This window comes from Aulonocara sp. 'chitande type north' Nkhata Bay, linkage group LG3 (assembly GCF_057382095.1).
Source record: "Aulonocara sp. 'chitande type north' Nkhata Bay isolate Kocher_YH1m ecotype deep benthic linkage group LG3, A_spYH_male_GT1.1, whole genome shotgun sequence".
Taxonomy (NCBI): Eukaryota; Metazoa; Chordata; class Actinopteri; order Cichliformes; family Cichlidae; genus Aulonocara; species Aulonocara sp. 'chitande type north' Nkhata Bay.
Window position 1 is genome coordinate 3,346,975 of NC_141346.1, and position 22,306 is coordinate 3,369,280.

General features: G+C 41.1%; 1 long non-coding RNA gene across 1 annotated transcript; it reads right to left on the reverse strand.

Moving 5' to 3' along the window:
- Positions 1-9,246: 9,246 nt before the first annotated feature.
- LOC147333526 (uncharacterized) lies at positions 9,247-10,849 on the reverse strand. The gene is made up of 3 exons (XR_015128393.1): positions 9,960-10,849; positions 9,763-9,874; positions 9,247-9,682 (listed from the first exon to the last, which is right to left on the reverse strand). It is a non-coding gene; the product is annotated as an uncharacterized LOC147333526 (long non-coding RNA).
- Positions 10,850-22,306: the final 11,457 nt, after the last annotated feature.

Sequence of the window (22,306 nt, forward strand, 5' to 3'; positions counted from 1 at the left end):
TTTTTGGATGAATCGCTAGCTCGAGAATTAGCCGTACCCATTGTTCCTCTCCCTGAACCTCTCCAGGTTTCGGCTCTAATAATAATAATTATTTAGCCTTCATAAGCCTGCAGAACTTAATAAATATAGAATTTGAAAAGTAACAAACCTAAAAAGAAACACTAGGTACTGGATACATGTTCTGATGAGTTTTGGTAAACAACCATGTGACGAACATGTGTGTCTCACCTGCTCTTGTTCATCTCTGTTCTGTCCTCAATCTCTCTCCCCCTCTCTGCTCCTCTCTCCCCCTCTCTGCTCCTCTCTCCCCCTCTGCTCCTCCCTCTCTGCTCCTCCCCCTCTGCTCCTCTCTCTCCCTCTCTGCTTCTCCCTCTCCTCTCCTCTCTCTCTGCTCCTCTCTGCTCCTCTCCCTCTCTGCTCCTCTCTCTCTGCTCCTCTCTCCCCCTCTCTGCTCCTCTCTCTCTGCTCCCCTCCCCTCTCTGCTCCTCTCTCTCTGCTCCCCTCCCCTCTCTGCTCCTCCCCCTCTGCTCCTCCCTCTCCCCCTCTGCTCCTCCCTCTCTGCTCCTCCCTCTCTGCTCCTCCCTCTCTGCTCCTCTCTCTCCCTCTCTGCTTCTCCCTCTCCTCTCCTCTCTCTCTGCTCCTCTCCCTCTCTGCTCCTCTCTCTCTGCTCCTCTCTCCCCCTCTCTGCTCCTCTCTCTCTGCTCCTCTCTCCCCCTCTCTGCTCCTCCCTCTCTGCTCCTCCCTCTCTGCTCCTCCCTCTCCCTCTCTGCTCCTCCCTCTCTGCTCCTCCCTCTCTGTTCCTCTCTCTCCCTCTCTGCTCCTCCCTCTCTGCTCCTCCCTCTCTGTTCCTCTCTCTCTGCTCCTCCCTCTCTGTTCCTCTCTCTCCCTCTCTGCTCCTCCCTCTCTGTTCCTCTCTCTCCCTCTCTGCTCCTCCCTCTCTGCTCCTCTCTCTCTGCTCCTCCCTCTCTCTGCTCCCCTCTCTCTGCTCCCCTCTCTCTGCCCCTCCCATAACCAACCAAACCAGTCACCTGTTCATTAGACACATCTCTTAGAACTTCAATAAGATTTCTTTATTAATTCAAAATCAATGTTGAGAAATCATCTTAACCACACTGGTACCTGAGTTTGTAGTAGTGATGGGATTTCCGGCTCTTTTTAGAGATCCGGCTCTTTCGGCTCGGCTCACTAAAAAGAGCCGGCTCTTTCGGCTCCGAACCGGCTCTTCAGGTTGTTTTGTTGCTTTAATTTATTTATTATTCACAATAATATAAAACTATGCACAAAAGGAATTACTAACGTAAAAAAAAAGTGGTTTTATTTGTATATGTTTATATATAAATATATGCGGTGGCCCCTAGAGACAAAACATGTACAAACTCCAAAACACATTTCTAGCATGAACTGAACTTCCAAAGCAGAGCTACTAGATCACTTAAATTACACAATTGAAAGCATGTGTGTATTGTTTGTGTATTTATACACAGGCACTCAAATATATTCAAATAATTTAAAAAAAAGTTCATCTACCTGTTACTATCACACACCAAATCCGGTCGTTGGTACTTGCTGGCTTGTGTAGCCACAAGATAACAAAAGATCAACACTGCGCCCAGCATCCTGGAGCACTTCTGTTGTCTTGTGTTTTGAGCTTTTATGTGCTTCTGAGTTTTTACGTGCTTCGGAGTTTGTACGTGTTTTTACGTGTTTTGGAGTTTGTACGTGATTTGAAGTTTGTATGTGCTTTGTCTCTAGGGACCACTGTAAATATACTTTTATTTATTCACTCCACATAAAATGTAATAAATAAATCATATAATACAAAAATCAACTATTCACATTTCAACTTTTAACTATTTAAATTTTCAGCTTTTTCCGTTTACAAATTTAAAGTGAAACAACACAAAACACTGCAAACCACAACACAATTAAATATAAATTATAATATGAAAACAAAAAGAAGATGCACATTCTCTGTCATATGGACCTGCATGAATAAACTTTCTGAATCCTTTATCATCTGCAACCGAAAATAGTTGTGGATGATTGCTATACCTTTCTAATGTGACGTTGTTGTCCCTGGCTCTCTTTCTCTCTCTCTCCCTCTGGCTCTGTTCCTGTGCTACTGAGTGTAACTACCGCCCCTCCCCCCTCTGCCCAGCATAAAGCACAAGGCTCACGTGCAGAGTGAAGCGGAAAAAAAGTGCGAGAGAGAGAGGGTGAGAGAGAGGGGAAAAAAAAAAAAAACCCACGTGACGGCTCGCGATAAGGAGCCGGCTCGCGTCGTTCACGTCAAAGAGCCGGCTCTAAGAGCCATTTCGTTCGCGAACGACCCATCACTAGTTTGTAGGAATGGGGTCTAAAAGACACGTTGATGGCTTGGAGGAAGTAATTATTGAAGTTTACTCAGAAAGATCAACTGGAGAAAAAGAGTCTAACTTAACATCAATGGTACTAAGAGTAGCTGTAGATAATATTACATCTGTGGGATGATTATTGGTAATTTTTTCTCTAATGATAAAAATTGTATTTGTGAAGAAGTTCATGAAGTCATTACTAGTTAACGTTAAAGGGATGGTTGGCTCAACAGAGCTCTGACTTTTTGTCAGCCTGGCTACAGAGCTGAAGAGAAACCTGGGGTTGTTCTTATTTTCTTCAATCAGTGATGAATAGTAAGATGTTCTGGCTTTGCGGAGGGCTTTCTTATAAAGCAGCAAACTATTTCTCCAGGCTAAATGATGATCCTCTAGATTTGTGACACGCCATTTCCTCTCCAGATTACGAGTCATCTGCTTTAGGCTACGTGTTTGAGAATTATACCACGGAGTCAGGTACTTCTGATTAGAGACCTTAGTTTTCACAGGAGCTACAGTATCCAGAGTCTACTGTGATAAAGTCTGCTCTCGATTATTGTATTATTGTAATCGATTATTGTAAATGCAAATGTTATCAAATGAATTAAAAGTCTGTCTTGGTCTTTCATGAATTAATAGGCTGGTGTGAAAAATTGCTGCCACACCGCCCCCTCGGCCTGTGCTTCGAGGTTTCTGGTAGTTAGAATGACTCGGGGGTGTTGATTCATTTAAACTAACATAATCATCCTGCTGCAACCAGGTTTCTGTAAGGCAGAGTAAATCAATTTGTTGATCAATTATTAAGTCATGTACTAACAGAGACTTGGAGGAGAGAGACCTAATATTTAATAATCCACATTTCACTGTTTTACTCTTTGGTTCAGATGTGGATACTGTATTGTTCTTTCTTTGTGTGTGTTTTTTTTTTTTTTTTTTTTCCATAAAGAACTATTTCTTCTGCGCGTCAGTCAGTAACACCCATTGCAATAAACCTAGCCCTTAATAACTTTGCGTGACATACTACTCAAGAACATAATGTTGTTAATGTGGTATGACAGAATAACATAACAGATGGATGAGCTTACAGGTGACTATGTTGCTTTGGTATTTAGCTGTGCTGGGATCCTTTTAGAAAATTCTTTTAAGTCTTAAATATGCTTCGCATATAGAGAGTTTACCAGGTCAAGTGGCCAGTCTGTTTGCTATGTTGAATTTGTTTACAGCAACACTTCTAAAAAAATGGGCCAGTACCACTTGTTTTACTTGTTTTACTGCCTGGGCTGGGCAGACAATTGTCTGCGTGTTTGTTTTTTTTCCTGGTATGGGCTGATCATGAGTCAGCCTATAATTGGGCGAGAATGAAAATGCTCTAGGAGTCGGCGCTTTGGAGTGAACAGCTTGTCTGGGAGCCAGGGAGTCTTCTCTCATTTTTTCTGTGCGATGTGTGGTAATGTCAGAGAGTCCACACTAAATAGTCATTAGAAGGAAGCACACAGAACATGAACAAACTGAAAACACTGGGTCAACAACACAGGAACCCTGGAGTTGATCCCCAGAAATATAGTAAAATTCCAATTTTTGGTCCCCACAGACATAAGTAAACATGTACACACAGACACACCAAGAAGCAGGAGGGAGGCAGACGAGTGAGAGAGCAGCTGCTACAACGACAACAAGCTGGAAAGGTGAGAAAATGAGAGAGAGGGAGAGAGAGAGAGGCAATAAAATGTAGATGCACTTCAGTCACACTGTAAGTTAAAGGCTCGACCTTCTGTGTAAGTCTATATTCACTGTTTCCCTTTCACAAGTCATTATATATATTCCAAGGTAACTTCTGTTTCTCCACATTCATTGAAGATGTCATACCATATTTTATTCTGTTGTTTTGTATTTCACTCTTTTCTATGGTGTACAGTATCTTATTCTTATTATCTTATCCCAAATAAACCACTGTGTAAATGCAAGAATCTACATGACTTATACACCTTCATTTAACCAAGTCTGTCACTGTTACAGCTTTCACAGGAACAAATAGAAACAGCGCCACCTAAAGGTTGAACCAGTCAACATTAAAGTCAACATGATGCGTTTCTACAGCTCGCATCAAGCCAGTCACAGCAAAGGTGCATCCAACACATGCATACCAAAGCTACCTGGTTTTACAGGTACACACTACATCTTTCACAGTATATATGGAAATAGCTTCAGTTCATGAAATGATGAAATTTATCTCCTGTGTTGAGCACAGGGGGCGTGTCCAAACGAAGCCTGTGTTAAGGCCCATATCATTCTTCAGAATATCACGTCACCAAAGATAAACGAGTCCTTGTTTCTCTGAAATGACATCACTGCCTCATTGTGTGATTCAAACTGTTGAAAAGACACAGGGATTTATTTTTTGCATGAACTGGATCTGAGGTGAATCTGGGGATGATCACCCACTTGCAGGAACATTATAAGCACATTATGGAGCCACCAAAAAGGCAAAAAATATCAGCAGTTAGAAGCATTTTGACATGCTGTCAACCATTAATAACATAGGTCTTAAAACAGTTTCAGAGAGGCTGGTTTGTTAGGGGCGTGAATGTGTATAATACATAGTGGTGTTCTGCAGTTGATAAAAAGCTATTTTTGGATGTCTAACTTTGGTCCATTTTGAGCTGTTTCATAACGTCAGGTGATTTGTTTCTTTCTGAGTGTCTAGTGTTGTTGTTTGTGTGACATCTGCATGACATTCTTTTGATCTCAGTCATTTCATCGTTTACTTCCTTGTTCATGAGGTTCTCCTTGTGTCTTTGTCTTGTGTTCAAATCAAAATCAAATCAATCAATATTATTGTCACGGCACACTGGTACATGGTACAGCACATGTGAGGGAAATTCTTGTGTGCAAGCTTCACAAGCAACAGAGGTGTGCAAAATACAAGAAACATAAGAAACAGGAATACAAGAACTGCAAGAATTAAAATGTGTACAAATATAAGATTGTATGCACATTACTAAATATGTATACCAAACATGCATATACTTATGCATATGTGTGTGTGCGTGTATATAGATATGGAATATTCTGTTTTTGTTGCTGCAAGCGCTTTTTATGCAATTTTTGCAAAGCTATATGTGGAAGGAAACTGTGACCTAGGACAAGCTGATGGCATAAGATGTAAGTACAACTCCCCCGGTTTCTTATGTTTCATATGGAAAAAAAAAATTATTGCGCTACCTTACGTGGTTCCAGTTCTACAGAGATTTAAAAATAAAAAACATAACCCAGAGTGTGTAAAGGAGTAAGACTCACTGAGCAGCTGGATCTACTGGAAAGCTGAACTCAGATATAATGAGTATATATAGATATAACTTCAGTGTGACGAAGTCACATGGATGAGTGAGTGTTTAAGAAAATATAAGTAAATGGAAAGAAAGATGGCACTACTGTAAAATGTATTTTAATATTCTGAAAGCTGAACTGCTTTAGTTATTTGATTGTTTTTATTGTGCATTGGACGGTTGACATTAATGTGGAGAGTCCACACAGTAATCAGTCAAAGCCTGCAACAGTCTGTTGCTGAATTCCTAAAAATCTCCCTGATTCGGGATTCAGGAGACAGACACTATCTCTACTTTTAAGATTAGGCTTAAAACTTTCCTTTTTGCTAAAGCATATAGTTAGGGCTGGACCAGGAGACCCTGAATCCTCCCTTAGTGATGCTGCAATAGATGTAGGCTGCCGGGGGATTCCCATGATGCACTGGGTGTTTCTATTCATCTCTTCCACAGCATGTTTTTTCCCCCCATGGCCGCCCCTGGTTGTACCAAATGTTTCTTCCTTTTAAAAGGGTTTTCCTTCCCACTGATGTCAAAGTGCTTGGTAACAGGGCGTCATGTGACTTTTGGGGGTTTCATTCTTATTGTAGGGTCTTTACCTTACAATGTAAAGCAACAACAACACTAGTGTCTGGCTGGATTTAGGCCTACAGGAGCATGAAGTCAGACAGTTTTCACCTGATATTCTGCAAAAAAACCCTCAACAATCGAACAACTTCAGGCCTCAGTCTGTTTTCTAAGTCAGACTCTCTTTTACATTATGGACAGAGAGATGAGAAATAAAAAAATACACCTACTCAGTACTTAAGTACTAAATATCGATTGAGTTTATAAGTGCATACACTCCATAACTGTCACATCTTGGAGTAATCTCCACTTTGTCCTTCCTGTTTAGGATTTCTGTGACTGCAGTAAAATTCCCTCCATCTATCCAGTTTGCCTCCAGTAAACATTAATTTATAAGAATCCTGAAGGCTGAAGCACGGCAACCTCACCAAGTGATTACAGAGGACTTTAACCACACTCTCATCAGTTCAAGTGTCTCATAATGTTTAGAGTGCTTTTGTAAATCAACAGGTAAAAACTTAGCAGGTAGTTTGAAACATGGAGTGTTGGAATGCATCCATTGACTCAGAGAAAACTGATCTTAGTGCAGGTGTTTGGACAAAGGGAAATATCATGTTAACTGAACATCAACATTCAATAAAGACCAAACCAGAACTTTAATAAGAGAAATATGTCTTCAACTTAAACAAACTTTGTTCTGACAGTGAATCAGTGTTAGTTTCACCTCAGACCTGTTCCTCTGTCTGTTGGTTTATAGGAAGACTCGTAGTCAGAGGTGGGTTTAGTGTAACAGAGTTTAATGAGCATAGCAGCAGAAGTTTAAGCCAGGCAGGAATCCACACAGTGGAGGGGGAACATGACAAATACTCTAAATATCGAGTAATCTCCTCCCTAAACTCCTCCCTCTTCACTGCACCAATGCCGAGGTTACACTCCACCAGCTGAGCGTCTTCCCGTCTGTGGTGAGGCTGCAGAGACATGACAGCGCACAGATCAGACTGACTGCATCACTTCTCTCTGAAGGTCCAAACAGGCTGAACGCTTCATTCTCAGCTACAAAGGTGTCGACTGATTTTCACATAAGAAGCAGCTCTGCGAGCAGGAGCCAAAGGTTCAAAAATTGTGTGGTGCAAGCTGATGCTCTGCAGTAGGTTGCAGTAACAGCAGATGGAGATATTTCATTTCAAAGAAAGAATAATTATAACAGAGAAAATAATCGCTGGAAAGGCATGAACACATTTACATGTAAATATATATTAACTGCCTAGCTTAACAATTTCTGGCATAGAAGGACATTGGAATGTGCTTCATACGTTCTTTGGACACTGCTGACTTCTTGGCATTGAATATGTCGTCTAGTGCATCTTCTGCATGCTTGTCAATTCACAGTTTGGAGAAGAAAAGCGTGATATTGACATGATGGACTCGGGTGTATTTTGCATGCTTTGTTGTGATATCAGGCTGCAGAGAAGAGTTGCTAGTTGTTGTTGTTGTTGTTGTTGTTGTTGTTGCTCTACAACACTGTTCAATATTCCCATGATCTCATCATCTACTGCTTCTTCTTACCTCAGACAGACAGCAGGGCCCTGTTTCAGGAAGCCGGTTTGGAAAACTCAGAGTGAAAAACAATACTCACGGTTGAGTAACCCCGAACTGTCCAACTCGGAATATTCCGTTTCAGAAAGGCTGATAACAATTAGTTCAGTCAACGCGGAGTTGCTTTAACCCCAAGTGAAGCGCGCGGACGAGGATACATAAAGCCCTGATAAGCGGAGCACAGATTAAGCGAGTCACCATGGAGACGGAGGGAAAGAAGGCGCGGTCAATGTATCTTACAGCGCTTGAGGCCGAAATTCTGATGGCAGCATATGCCGATAACATGCAAATTCCGCGGAAAAAAGTAACACAGCCACAGCTGCAAAAGCATGCATGGCAAAACATAGCCGACAGAGTCAATGCGTGAGTGTTAATTTAAACATTGATCGAGGGATTTCCACCCATTTAACACGTTATTTTATCATATGTTATTTTATTTGTTATTTTATACATTTTATTTTGTGATGTGATGTGAGCGCAGGTGCAACCCAACAGGCCCCAAACGTTCCTGGCAGCAAGTAAAAATGAAATATAAAAATATAGTCCAAACAGGTAAGGTGTAATTGTATTATGAGCCATAGTGCTTGGTCTGTTTGTCCCATGTAAATCAATTGCAGTTAGAGGCTACATTAATTTTCTTTCTGTAAGCACTTATTGAAATTATCTGAGCACATTACAAGTACATATTTGCTTACTCTGTATGCTCAAATGTGGCCCGTTATAGCCAACAGAAAAAAAGCGGAGGCCCGAAAAACAGGTGGGGGTCCTCCACCACCACCACTCACAGAGGCTGAGCAGTTGGCCCTCAGCCAAAACAGTGGGCGCCCTGTGGCCGAAGGCATCTCTGCGGGGACATCCTCTGAGTCAATAACCCCGCAAGACACAAGTGCCTACATAAGGGGTAAATTCAAAATAATACATGATGTGCATACATCCTTTCTTCACAGTCACCTTTGCAGTGCTACTCATTCATTTGATAAACTCTTTACCATAATGGATTATTTTGTAGTGAAGTTATTTTCCTACTGATTTTGCCTTCCCTCAGCCTTGGTTGTCTTTGAGAGCATAATGACAATGAAGTGTAAGGTGCTTGGTATGTTTGTTAATTGCCATTTGGTCCCTTGTAAGTTATAAGTGACCTGTATAAACCTCATATTCTATCAGTTGATGGTGATGGTGTACTGCATCTGGTGCAGCCTCCTGTTGAGCCAGACCAACATGCAGTTGTGAGTAATACTCCACAGATTATATGAGTTTACAGTAGAACAGCAATGTTGTTTATTTCTTTACTGCAGGAAAATAATGAAGAAACATTGACAGCTGTTACAGAGGAGGAAGCAACAGAGACACTTTATGAGGTTTACATCTTTTAATACTTTGTGTACAGGAAATACAGGCGACCAATAAAGCCAGTTGAACAAAAAATCTGTTTATTCTTCTTTCAACATGTTGAGGTGATGGGTCAAAAGAAATGATTGTGACATATGGTGTCTCTGACTGCTCTTCCATCTTGTATGTCCGTGGGAGGGTCAGGATGTTCATGGTTTGGATCACTGCTGATGTTTGGTTCAGAAGGACAGTGTTCTCCTCTAATTGTGGCAATGTTGTGAAGAATCACACATGCCACAATAATGTCACATGCCCTTTCTGGGGTGACCCTGAGTCTTTGCAGGCACTGGAACCGGGCCTTAAGCATTCCGATAGTCATTTCAACTCTGGCTCTTGTCCTGCAATTAGCCAGATTATATCACTGCTGTGGGCCCGGTTCAGGGTCAGGGTAAGGGGTAAGCAAATAGGGTAAACATGGATACCCCCTATCACCAAGCAAGTAGCCAGTGAACTCTCCTAAGACAGAAGGATACACTTCAGTTCAAATGTCCCTGAAGCAATTGGTCTTTATATATTTTAAAGTATTCTCAACTCACCATGTCCAAATTTTGTGCTCAGTGTACATTCACGGAATATTTGTGAGTCATGGACAGAGCCTGGCCACTTGGCTTCCACATTTGTGATAATGTTGGCAGCATCACATATGATCTTCACAGTGCAGAGAACACAAATTAGCATCCATTACTATAATGAAATAATTTGTTAGTTTGACATGCTACAGGGAACTATGTACCTGTACATTAATGCTGTGGAAAGACTTCCTGTTCACATAGTCTCCTTCATTTACTGAAGGAGCAATGATTGGAATGTGAGTGCCATCTGTACAGCCAATCACGCCTGGGAACCCTGAAAATAAATGTGCAATTTAAGTAGTAGTCCAAGTATCACCACATCATACATTAAGTTTTGGTCATCCTGATACCTGCAATTTTGTGGCATCCCTCTTTGATAAATCTTGTGGGTCTATGACCGGGGAACACCACAGACGAGTACAGGAGACGTTTCAGTGCAACTGTAACATTCCTGACTGCCCGACAGACGGTAGCCTTGGAAACGTGCTCAGCGTCACCAATATTATACAGAAAGCTCCCGTTTGCAAGAAACCGAAGTGCAATACAAATAATATGCAATGAACTGAGAGAATGTCCGCGATGTGTCACATGCGTAATATATGGCCTGAGGATGTTATCCAAATAAATTATAGATTGTGCTGAGAAACGGTAACGTTCGCACAGAAAATCATCAGGAAATGATAAAATGTCCAAAAGCGCTCTGATCACTCTCTCCCGGCGGAGAGCTCTGCGGAGAATTTGGGCTTCACGATCTACTGGCTCTTCAAGGAAGTGGCACGCCATGTCCGACACTTCCTACTGTCAGGTTTCCGACAAAGGGGCGGAGACAGTCAGGGTTAGTTGTAGTAAACCTGCTAGGGGGCAGGTTAGCTTCACGGAGTGTGTCGTCATAGTGACTCACTCAGGCTTCAGCTGAACTCGCTTTGTGAAACCGAAAACCCAGAGTTTTCGTTAACTCAGGGTATACTTACTCAGTTTTTCCACTAAACCGGCTTCCTGAAACAGGGCCCAGGTGGCTCTCAGAGGACAACTTATGAGATGAAACGTGGACTTGATAAACACAGCTGTAGATTCCTTGATGGGCGGGCTCTGCAGGAGGAAACAGGAAGTTGGCAGAGTTATTGACAGCTGGCTGTGTGTACTTGTTTTTGGTGTCAGGGGACAGGTGAGCTGGAAGGAGCCTCCTGGATACTGTGGCTGTGTCCCAATTCAGGGTCTGCACGCTTGAAGTACGCGCACTACATGTACTATGTACACGTACTATAAGTAGGATAAGTGCGGAAGTGGGAGGCTTGTGAAATGGGACGGTCTAGCCTTCGTCGCGCTGTTCAGGTTGCCTAGCAACCATGATACTAACCGCGAGAAATGTTACATACAGCTTTGTGTGACAGAAATGAAGGAGAAAAATGTTTTGTTGGTCGTTCATTTTTGTCATGACATCACTTTGATTAGCTGAGTATCTGAGGCTGAGACCACGGGACTGTAAAACATGATTGTTGGGCTTCATTTCTGTGCTGAACAGTCATTTAAGATTAGTTAGTAAATAACAATTAGACCATCTCTGAATCGAGGAGGGGACCTAAGAGTACATCTTTCGCCATCTTACAATGCTGTGATTGCAGCCATTCCCCAACTCTCTGTGAATGGGACTCATGGCCATTGATCAGTTGGCTTTGATCAGTGGTTGTTGATCAATGGTCATGAGAATTTGCATAATTATGATTAAGGAACTGACCTCCCAGCCCATTGTTCCTGCAGTGGGCTGGTTTCAGTCATTATGCAAATTTACTGTTTATAAGATTGGGGGAACCGGCAGTCAGCTGAGACTGAAGACGTCACCTGCATGATGATGAAATGTTTCTCCCAGAAAAACGCTACGTCCAGATGAACAGAATCAACTTTTGGAGAATCAGAGAGCTCCTTACATCCCACGGTGTGACTAATTTGAATAGCTGCCTGCACGATTTTTAAAATGAAGTTGTTAATCCCTTAGACAGTAAAGTCTTCTTTAACAGTACGACATTGATAGAGTTACAGGTGTTTAATGGGTTTGTTTGTGTGTTTGAGAGTTCAGTTTAGGGTTGCCAACTCCCTGAAAAATAAATAAGGGACACCTCGTGGCCAGGGCCGGGCAACCCAGTTCACCCTTCCCAGTGTGGTGAATTTTGTAGCTTTTTTTGTGTGTGAAATTGTTTTTTTTAGCCATTTGACTTGAAGTTGATTTAAGTAGATGCATATTCTATTCTTTGTGATATGAACACATGGGAAACAAATGATCATTTAGCCATTTATTTTTTAGCTCAACATGACAACATTAACACAGTAAAACAGGTCTCTTTCTTAAACAGAAGCCTGTCATGCTTAACTTTTGAGAATATAAGTAAATCTTTCTTTAAAAGAACTCTGTCCTGGTTAACTTAAAATTATAGAAAACAATAGAAAGAAAAACATTCTTGTAACAGTGCACATTGTGTTACACCACAAAGGGGTGCAAAGGAGCTATGAGCTTGATATGAAAGATGACCTGATGTGCAAATGTGGCACCCTGAGTATTTTGAGCATTAAGAACAAGTCTCAGATGTGTTCCTTATGTGTTCGTGCCCACCCCCCATCATCTTTTTTTGCTATTTGTTGTGACAATAGTTTGCATCATAACACAGAGCGAAAAGCTCATTTGCTCCCACCTGATGTGATGTTAGGGCGATATTTAGTTTCGCCAGTAGGTGGCAGTGGCGGCTCAGCCAAACGGGTAACTGGCAAAATAATCCTTCACAAAAGTAACGCAGGCCAGTTATTACAATGGAAGCCGCCAGTAACACTGAATTGTTTTGCTGTGTTTCAGGTGAGAGCAAAATACGAGAACTACATACATTTATGTAAAGTTGATGCTTATTTAACATGTTTGGAGTGTAATTCTTGTTTATATGGTGTTTAATGTGAGCGAATAAGGGAGTTGTTTCACGTTATCTGTGGGTAATGCTAGTAACATTTGTGTGCTAGCTAAGTCATGTTAGCCTCCTGCATTAATCTCTGTAACCGTGTTGTTCCATCAGTAAGGTGAAAGGAAACTGTTAGCTGGTTTCAGTTAAAGTTATAGGAAATAGACCAGCCAGTACATGTTATGTTGTCTATTGTTACTGGTCATTTTCTCTGTGTGAAGGGCTGATTAATACATGGCCATTACACGTAATGCTACAAAAGTAACGCAGGCCAGTTATTACAATGGAAGCCGCCAGTAACACTGAATTGTTTTGCTGTGTTTAATAAATCTTCATGTGCACCTGAATGAACCCTGTCGTCCTTCAGTGTGTAACACAAACATTACTGTTAAAACAGGTCAGCTGTCCAAGAGTCTGACAGCAGTGGGAAGAAGGAGTTGAGTCTGGATGTTCTGGATTTTGAACTTCTGAACCTTCGTCCTGAGGGTAGAAGTGTGAACAGCCGTGTTGGGGGGATGTGGGGTCTTTGAGGATGGAGGCAGCTCTCCTCTGGACTCTGCGATGGTGGATGCTCCGCAGAGGGCAGCGGGGTCCTGATCATCTTCTCTGCAGGCGTTGGGTCCATAGCAGTAGTGCTGCCGTACCATGCAGTGATGCAGCTGGTCAGTGTGCTCTCCACAGTGCAGCTGTAGAAGCTGCTGAGGATCTTGGGAATGAGTTTGTGAGGGATGACTGTATTGAAGGCGGAGCTATAATCAACAAAAAGCACCCTGAGGTCTTTGTTTTCCAGGTGGGAGAGGGAGTAGTGAGGGGCAGCAGCGATGGCGTCTGACGTGGACCTATTGGGCCGGTAGGCAGACTGCAGGGGGTCCAGAGTGTCTGGGATGTTGCTCTGGATGTAGGCCAGCACCGCTATCTCAAAGCACTTTGCAATGATGGGAGTCAGTGCGACTGGTCTGCAGGCGTTTAGTGGCTGGGCTTTTCTTGGGGAGGGGCATGATGGTTGTGGTCTTGAAGCATGTGGGGATAGTGCTCTGTGTTGGAGTCAAGTTGTTAAATGTTGTCATTGTGTTACTTAAGTTTGTAAGTCTTGGTTCAAGCAGCCTGATCAAAGACGTTCCTTTGTCTCTGACCACCTCTCCAGCCAGTTTGTTGGTGGGGAGGCTGCAGTGTTTTGTTATAGGCACATCTATGTGAGGGCTCTGTTTGCTGCTTAGTAAGCTTCCTGCTTTATCATCCTTTGTGGGCAGGAGGTCACACAAACGCACCCCAAACACACACACACACATAGGGCCTTATGTTTGTTGACCATAGGGGGGTTACAATGGGTGGTGCTTGTGTGTACTGACACTGTGTTCAGTAAAAGGTCGTCTGTGGGTGGATTCAGTGCTTTCCTGACACACCGAGCGGTCCTCCCTTGCTAGCAAGTAAAAGCTGTTCGTCTTGTTTCCGTTAACAGGAACAAGTTTGTAAACCAGCGGGGCCTGTGGAAGCACAGACACAACACTCTGGCTGAGGAAAGGTTGAAGATGGAGGTGAGAACGTGGACTAACTCTGAATGCAGAGCTGGCTTGGAGCTGTGGAGACTTACTGAGGAGTAAAGTGGACATGAAGGAGTCACAGAGGGAGGAGGAGGTGAACAGTGATGTTTGTTAGACAGGATCAGACTGAAGAGGGAACATAAGAAGAGTTTCATGCTGAACAGGACAGGAAGATAAGCTCCGCCCAGCAGCTGAGTCCTCTCTGCTCACACTGGTGTTGGACTGCAACATCAGGGAGTCTGCTTCCACATCTGGTTTCCACAGCTGGAGGAAGCTGTCCCACGAGCACGCCTACGCCCCTCTGTCATTACTGAAGTAGTGATGGTGTTTAATCAGTGTGAGACTGTTTCACTGGTCCAAGCAGAGATTTACATAAATGAGCTTTTATGAGTTCTTATATTATCTGATCAGGCCGTTTGCTCCTGTTAAAGATAAATGTGCATCGAACGTTGTGGGTATTCATGAGTCTAACAGTTTAAACCTGTGTGTGACGTTGTGTCCTTGAACGGCCCTGACAGACGGCTGTAGTCCATAATATTAATGTTTCCTGCTGACTGAAATAAGCAGCTGAGCTCTGTGAGGGCAGAGCTGCTGCTAACAGGTGAGTCTGTTACCTGGACTGGACTGAGTGAGCTGCTGTGTCACAGCTTTATCAGTGACACACTCAGCATGTGTGTGTGTGATATGTCATAGTGCTTGAAACACACATGAAAATATATTAAAGGTTGAATCTTTGTTCTTTTGGTTTGTGGAACAAAAATCAGCAACGAAGAAATGCGAGCGTAAAACTTGGTGTAGAAGTGCAACAAACGTAAGCCGGCTCATTTGATGCTGTGACGCTTGAAAAGGATTTGCGCACCTACATCATTATTTACGGTTTAAATTGTGCTGCCTTCAGGTGCACCTGGTAAATTCAGGAATCTCTTTCACTGTGCAACACTTTTGTTAATATCCAACGGTGCAAAAGACTCACAATACTTGAAATGTGCAATTCCCTTGTATTCTTATTTACTCTATGATCCCTTCTGTATACTCTGTATTTATACATGTGTATATTATTATATATGTATGTATATATTTCAGCTCACATTCTGTGACTTCTGTCGGTGCTGTGCTATTAGAACCCACCCGAGGGATTAATAAAGTTTTATCTAATCTAAAAACTTGGTGTAAAAGTGCAACAAACGTAAGCCGGCTCATCTGATGCTGTGACGCTTGAAAAGGATTTGCGCGCCTACATCATTATTTACGGTTTAAATTGTGCTGCCTTTAGGTGCACCTGGTAAATTCAGCAATCTCTACTCCAAACCACAGCAGTTAGTCAGTTAGCTTTGTATAAACACGTGTTAGAAATGTTCTTCAATCAGCTCTTTTTACTCTCATTTCACAGCCAGTACTTTTTTACTTTTACTTGAGTAAAGAGGTTGAATTAGTACTTGGAGTATTTTTAACAGTAGTACTTCTACTTCAGTACACACTGTGTGTACTTTTACCACCTGTGTCTGAGACCTCCTTCAGGGTCCACCTGAAGCTCTCAAGCTGTGTCCCAATTCAGGGTCTGCACGCTTGAAGTACGCATTTTAAGTGCGGTTACGTCACCGCCACGCGACGACGGCTGTCCCAATTCGAAGTGTGCTTCAAATGCGCCGTCGATTTCCCCAAATATCAAGCGTGGTCCGGTGCACGCTTCGTGGTCCCATATATCCCACAATTCATAGCGCGGCAGTGGGTGTGGATAATTTTGCCGCAAAATACGGCAGAAGGGAGCGGCCGAAGAGGTTTTTTTTTTTTTTTTTCCAAAACTTTATTGAACTTAAAAAGCGAACAGTCAGTCATTCCAGTTCAGTTTGTACAGTAGACATACAAGGCAAATAAGAGTAACAATATACAGCACAATGAAATAAGAAGGATAAATAAATAAAGGATAAAAAACAAAAAGGGGGGGGGGATGTGACAGACTTCATAACAACTTTGTACTTGAAAGTTGTGACAACTCAGTCGTTAAACATTTCTGGATGAACTTCAATCAATGATAAACCTTTTTTATTGGAAGTTAATTTAACTCATTCACTGCCAGCCATTGGCAGTGAATGAGTTAAACCCATTGACTCATTCACTGCCATTGACGGCTATAGACGTCAATGGCAGTGAATGAGTTAAGAGAGTTTAAGTAATATTCAATTTCAATCAAAAACAAATTAAATGATGGGGTTGAGTTTTGAAATTTACATTTATGTATGTAGAATTTCCCTAATAAGATGGAGCGGCCGAAGAGTGAACTGTCAAAAGTACTGAATATGACGTCACTTATTTATGTGCGAATGTGTAATAATTAAAGTCACTCATATATCCACAAACACAACAAGCTGAAAGTCAGTGATTTATATATATATATATATATATATATATATATATATATATATATATATATATATATATATATATATATATATATATATATTTCATAATAATCTGACAATACTATAATATTGGCCATATTATATTTACATTGCCACAGTGAGATAACTTTAGTCTCATGAACAACATTAACTGATTGTTATTTACTAACTGATCTTAAATGGCTGTTCAGCACAGAAATGAAGCCCAACAATCATGTTTACAGTCCCGTGGTCTCAGCCTCAGATACTCAACTAAAGTGATGTCATGACAAAAATGGATGGTTGCAAGATCGGAATCGAAAGCGCTACACAACATGTTGAACAATCGCAAGTGAGCTTCTCCAAAATTAAAATGGGCTGTCATTACTGTTTCAACTTTACCCACACACCACTCCTCACTCCTCCACCCGCTGCACACAGTCACTGAGTACAGACCGGCTGATTCCTGTAAAGGGAGAGGAAGGAAAAGGTGGAGCAACAGCTGAAAAACAAGAAGCCCAACGTCATTTTGCAGAAGTGACAGTGTGAGAGAGCAGCAGCAGAGCTGCAGTCGAGTCCTGTTTGTCTCTAAAAGAAGATTCACTGGAGTCCATCAGGTTTCTCTCAGCAACAGTGGTGAGTGCAGCTGATCACACTTCCTGCTTCTACACAAATCTTCACTCTGTTCACTTCATCAGGGTCTAGAGCGCCACCTCATTCCTCCATGGTGCCACTTAGGCTACGTCCACACTCGCCCGGATAGATTTGAAAACAGCGCTCCGCGTCCACACTAGTGTTTTCAGTCGTTTTCACAGAGTTGTGCGTCCACATTAAGACGGCTGAAAACGCTTACGTTCCAGTCCTGCGCATGCGTGAAACGCAAGACGATTCGACCGGTCTCATTTCTGTCTGCCGCTTATTCACTTTCCGGCTGTTTGAAACGTCGCGGCAAAAGGTGGAGGAAAAGCACCGAGTTTTAAAATGGACTAACAATGAGGTGGAGTTGTTGCTGCGAGTAACACAAAAGTACAAAGTTGCAAAAGCGAGACAGAAACAAAGAATTTGAAGAAAATCTCTGTGGAGCATGTGCAGACTGATATTCATCTTTAATAGGGCTGTCAAAACTGCTGCTGTATAATGCTCTCCACTATCTTTGTTTAATTGGTCACATGACTGCATCACATGACTAACATGCATCATCATTTTAGAAAGTCTCTGGCTGTATCCCAATTCAGGGTCTGCAGCCTTTTTTTTTTTTTTTTTAATAATTTTTATTGACAAAGCACAAAATACAGACAAAGCAAAATAGACAGTCTATTATAGAATCACATAATATTGAACAGGGAACATAGGTTTACGGTTTTGACAGCTTTTTGATTTTGAGAATGTTGTATGGTTTTAACATTGTTTGGTTTCATTTAAAAAGCACCGAAAGGATGGTTTTGCGTTAGAAAATTTCGACTTATGTATATGAAATTTAGCCAATAATATCAATAAGTTAATCAAAATTCGTTCGCCCTGTGCATGGGGTACTTAAAGAAACCAAACAATATTTTCTCGTAACAAAGAGAGAACTCAGAAAAGATAAAGGAAACAACAAAAACACAAAATTCTTGCCAGAAAAGTTTCGTATATAAGCATGACCAAAATAAATGAGAAATATCTTCCTTCACACAATTACAAAATGTACAGTTAACATTAATGTCCTTTTTATAACGTACAAGAAAAGACCTAGTTGGGTAAAAACGATGAATAACTTTAAAAGATATTTCCTTTACTTTGTTATTTAATAGAAATTTCGACGGTAAGGTCCAAATCTTCTCCCATTCCAGGTCCTGGTATAAGTTATTCCAGTAGGCGACAGCCGTTGGGACACAAGTTCTGTCTTTTTGAAACAGAGTTCGTATTTCACGGTTGTTTTTCCTCCTTACAGAGGGGAAACACACCTGACCGATATAAGTAACAGCAGGATCCAGTGGTAAAGGGGTCAAATCATTAACAACAGGATTTCTAAACAACATTAAGCATGGATAGCATCAAACACTACGCCATATTCCTTTGGTGGAACAGGAAGACCATATGTATTCAAAAATTCAGAGTAAGAGAGTAAACCTCCAGCTGGATTTATAAGTTGTGCAACACGATGAATCCCATTATCAAACCAGTTACTTAAAAACACAGATTTATGTTTGTATAAAATGTCTCTATTGTTCCAAATATAGTATCTATGTGGAGAAAAGTTGTGTTTATAAATCAATGACCAGGAAAGAAGCATTTGTTTATGAAAGTTGGATAGTTTTAAAGGGATTTTATCAATATTGTAATTACAAAGCAAAAGAAAGTTAAGACCACCAATTTTTGAGAAAATATAATTGGGAATAAAGTTCCAAATTGAGGTTGGGTTCCTGAAAAATTGTTTAATCCAGTTTATTTTAAACACATTGTTTAATGAGGAGAAGTCAAGAAAGTTTACTCCACCATGTTGGTATGAGTTGGATAAAACTGATCTTTTAATATAATGTATTCTATTCTTCCATATGAAATTATAAAAAAGTCTGTCAATATCTGCCAGGGTTTCTTTATTTACATCAAGAGACAAAGCAGCATAAGTTAGACGAGATAAACCCTCTGCTTTCGTGAGTAAAACTCTCCCTTTAATGGATAAATCCCGCTGCAACCAGGCATTTAGCTTTTTTTGTGTTTTGTCCAAAATTGGAGTGAAATTAAGGGAGCACCTGGTGGATTGATCTTTATTAATGACTATACCAAGGTAAGTGACAGACTCTTTAACTGGGATGCCAGCAATAGATAGACTGGTACAATTTCTAAGGGCAAGCAGTTCACATTTGCCAATGTTTAGGTGGAGTCCTGATGCTAAAGAAAAGGCATTAATTGTGTTAATAGCCATCTGCACCTGTGAAGCATTTTTTAAAAAGAGAGTGGTATCATCAGCAAGTTGACTAATGAATATTTCTTCGTCCACAATTGTTATACCTTTCAGAGGACTGCCTTTAATATAATCAGAGAGGAGTTGAGCACAGATGAGAAATAAGTATGGGGAGATGGGGCAGCCTTGCCTGATACCGCGGTTCAAGTTAAACCTAGGTGATGTACCTGCTTCTAGTTTGATGGAGCAATTCACATTTTTGTACATTGTTTTAATTGCATTCTGAAAATAAGGGCCAAAGCCAAATTTGTCCAAAGCCTGAAAAATAAAACCATGTTCAATCGTGTCAAACGCTTTGCAGAAATCTACAAATAAGATAAAGCTATCATCCCTACACAAATCTGCATAATCAATTAGGTCAAAAGCAAGTCTGATGTTGTTGGATATGTGTCTGTTAGCCATAAAGCCAGACTGAGTTTCATCAATAATATCATTCAAAACAGCTTTCAGTCTTTTGGCAAAGATCTGAGCTAGGATCTTATAATCATTATTAAGGAGGCAAATTGGCCTCCAATTGTCAATATAAGTGGGATCTTTCTTTGGCTTTGGGATTAGGGTTAACAGACCTTGTGAGAAAGTGGGGGGAAGAGACTGATTTGTAAGACTTTCAATGTATACATTAAGAAGAAATGGAGCCAGTTGATCTGCAAAAGTAATGTAGAATTCAGAGGTTAAGCCATCGGGTCCTGGGGATTTATTAAGTTTAAGACGTCGAATAGCAGGTAGCACTTCACTAATAGATATCGGCCTATCACAGAAACTCATCTGATCTTCTTTAACTGTTCGCACATCAGGGATTTGTTCCATAAAGTTCAGAGCAGCATTCTCATCAAACTCTGACTTGTATAAATTTCTGTAAAAATTGGAGCAATAGGTGGAGACTTTTCGGGGATCATCAATTATAATACCGTCAATATTAAGTCTCCGAACAGAACTAAGTTTAGAACGAGATTTCTCTAATTTAAAAAAATAGGATGAGTGTTGTTCACCTTCTTCTAACCATCTTCTCCTTGATCTCACAAAGGCTCCCTCTGCTTTCAGTTTATAGATATCATTTAACTTACTCTGTTGCAAAGCTAAGTCAGTTTTATCTTCTTCAGATAGGTTCTCTGGTGGGATCTGAGTGAGAGCAGATATCCTAGTAATTACATTAATTTCTTCATTTTTCCTCTGTTTTGCTGCAGATGAGCCATACTCTCTTAAATATTTAGTGGCTTCAAATTTAAAGAGTTCCCAGTTTTGACAGTAGAGATGACTGGTTAAGGCTTTATCCCAGAAACGTTTGATTAATGACAAAATATCTTCAAGCACTTTTTCATGTTTTAGAAGGGAGTTATTAAGTTTCCAGTAGCAGCTCCTACAAGTTTGGGCAGCATTAGTATTGAAAAAGACCTGAAGTGATACCGCTTTGTGATCCGTGAGTGGAGTTGGAATTATATTGGCTATAACATTATCCCTATTTAAGCAATCAGAAATTAACCAGAAGTCAATACGGGATTTAGAAGAGTTGGATTTGTTACTCCATGTAAATAGTTTGGCTTTAGGGTTTTTGAATCTCCAAATGTCTATTAAATGAAACTTTTGCATGAATACATTTAAACAACAGGACATAGAGTTATTTGAGCTAGGTGGCCATCTGTCTAGTGAAGGATCTGGAGCAATGTTAAAATCGCCTCCAACTAATAACAGAAGATTCGGGTATTTGGATAACCAGAACAAAAAGCGTGTTTCAAGGGCATCCAGTAAGAAGTCATTATCAGACTTAGAATTAAAACCATACACGTTGGCAAGAAGAAGAAGTGTACCATCAATGTTGACAATCATTAACACATAGTGTCCTTCTGAGTCCATTTCAGAGTGCATAACGTTCCCATTAAATTTGTTCTTCAGAGTAGTAACTCCTGCCGATCTTTCCGATCCATGTGAGAACCATAGGTCCTTGCCCCACTGTGTTTTCCAAAAAGCAGTATCCTTAATAACAGAATGTGATTCTTGAAAAAAAACAAAGTCAGTATTCTGTTGATTTGCAAACAAAAACAAAGCTTTTCGCTTAACAGTGTCTCTTAAACCCCTGGCATTGAGAGAACAAAGTGATATAGACAGTGCGGCTTTAGCACAAAATAATGAACAGTTTACTTCCCATAGTTAACATGAAACTGGTATTAACTTTTATCCGGAACCTCAAAATTGTAAACAACCCCTTTGACCTCTTTAACTTTATACCTCAAGGAGGGCATGAAACCTCCATCATCGCAGGTGCAGCTTGATCCTCAGGCGAAGTGAGCGTTGGGTGCACCTCTTTCCCCTCAATGATCACACGGACCCCGACAAAGTGAGCTCTTTTTCCTTCTTTCCTTGCAGCATCAATAAGAGGCCAAAGCTTCTCTCGAATTGCCCTGTCAGCAGAGGACAGATCTTCAGAGAACCTCATGTAGTTTTCTTTCAGAAAGGAGCAGGTTTTAGCTTTTCTCCAGATCAAGTCACGAGCTGATCTTGTCACAAATCGAATGATAACCAGCCTTGGTTTCTTCTGAGTTTCGCTGTAGCGGCCCAGGCGATGAACTACATCAATGCTGTTTTTGAAACCTGCACTTGTTTCCCCAGCAACAGTGCAGCAGATGTCAAGTACTTTTCTGGTGATGTCTTCTTGCTTTTGCTCAGGGACACCTGAGAGCCTGAGATTCCATCTCCGATGGTATCTTT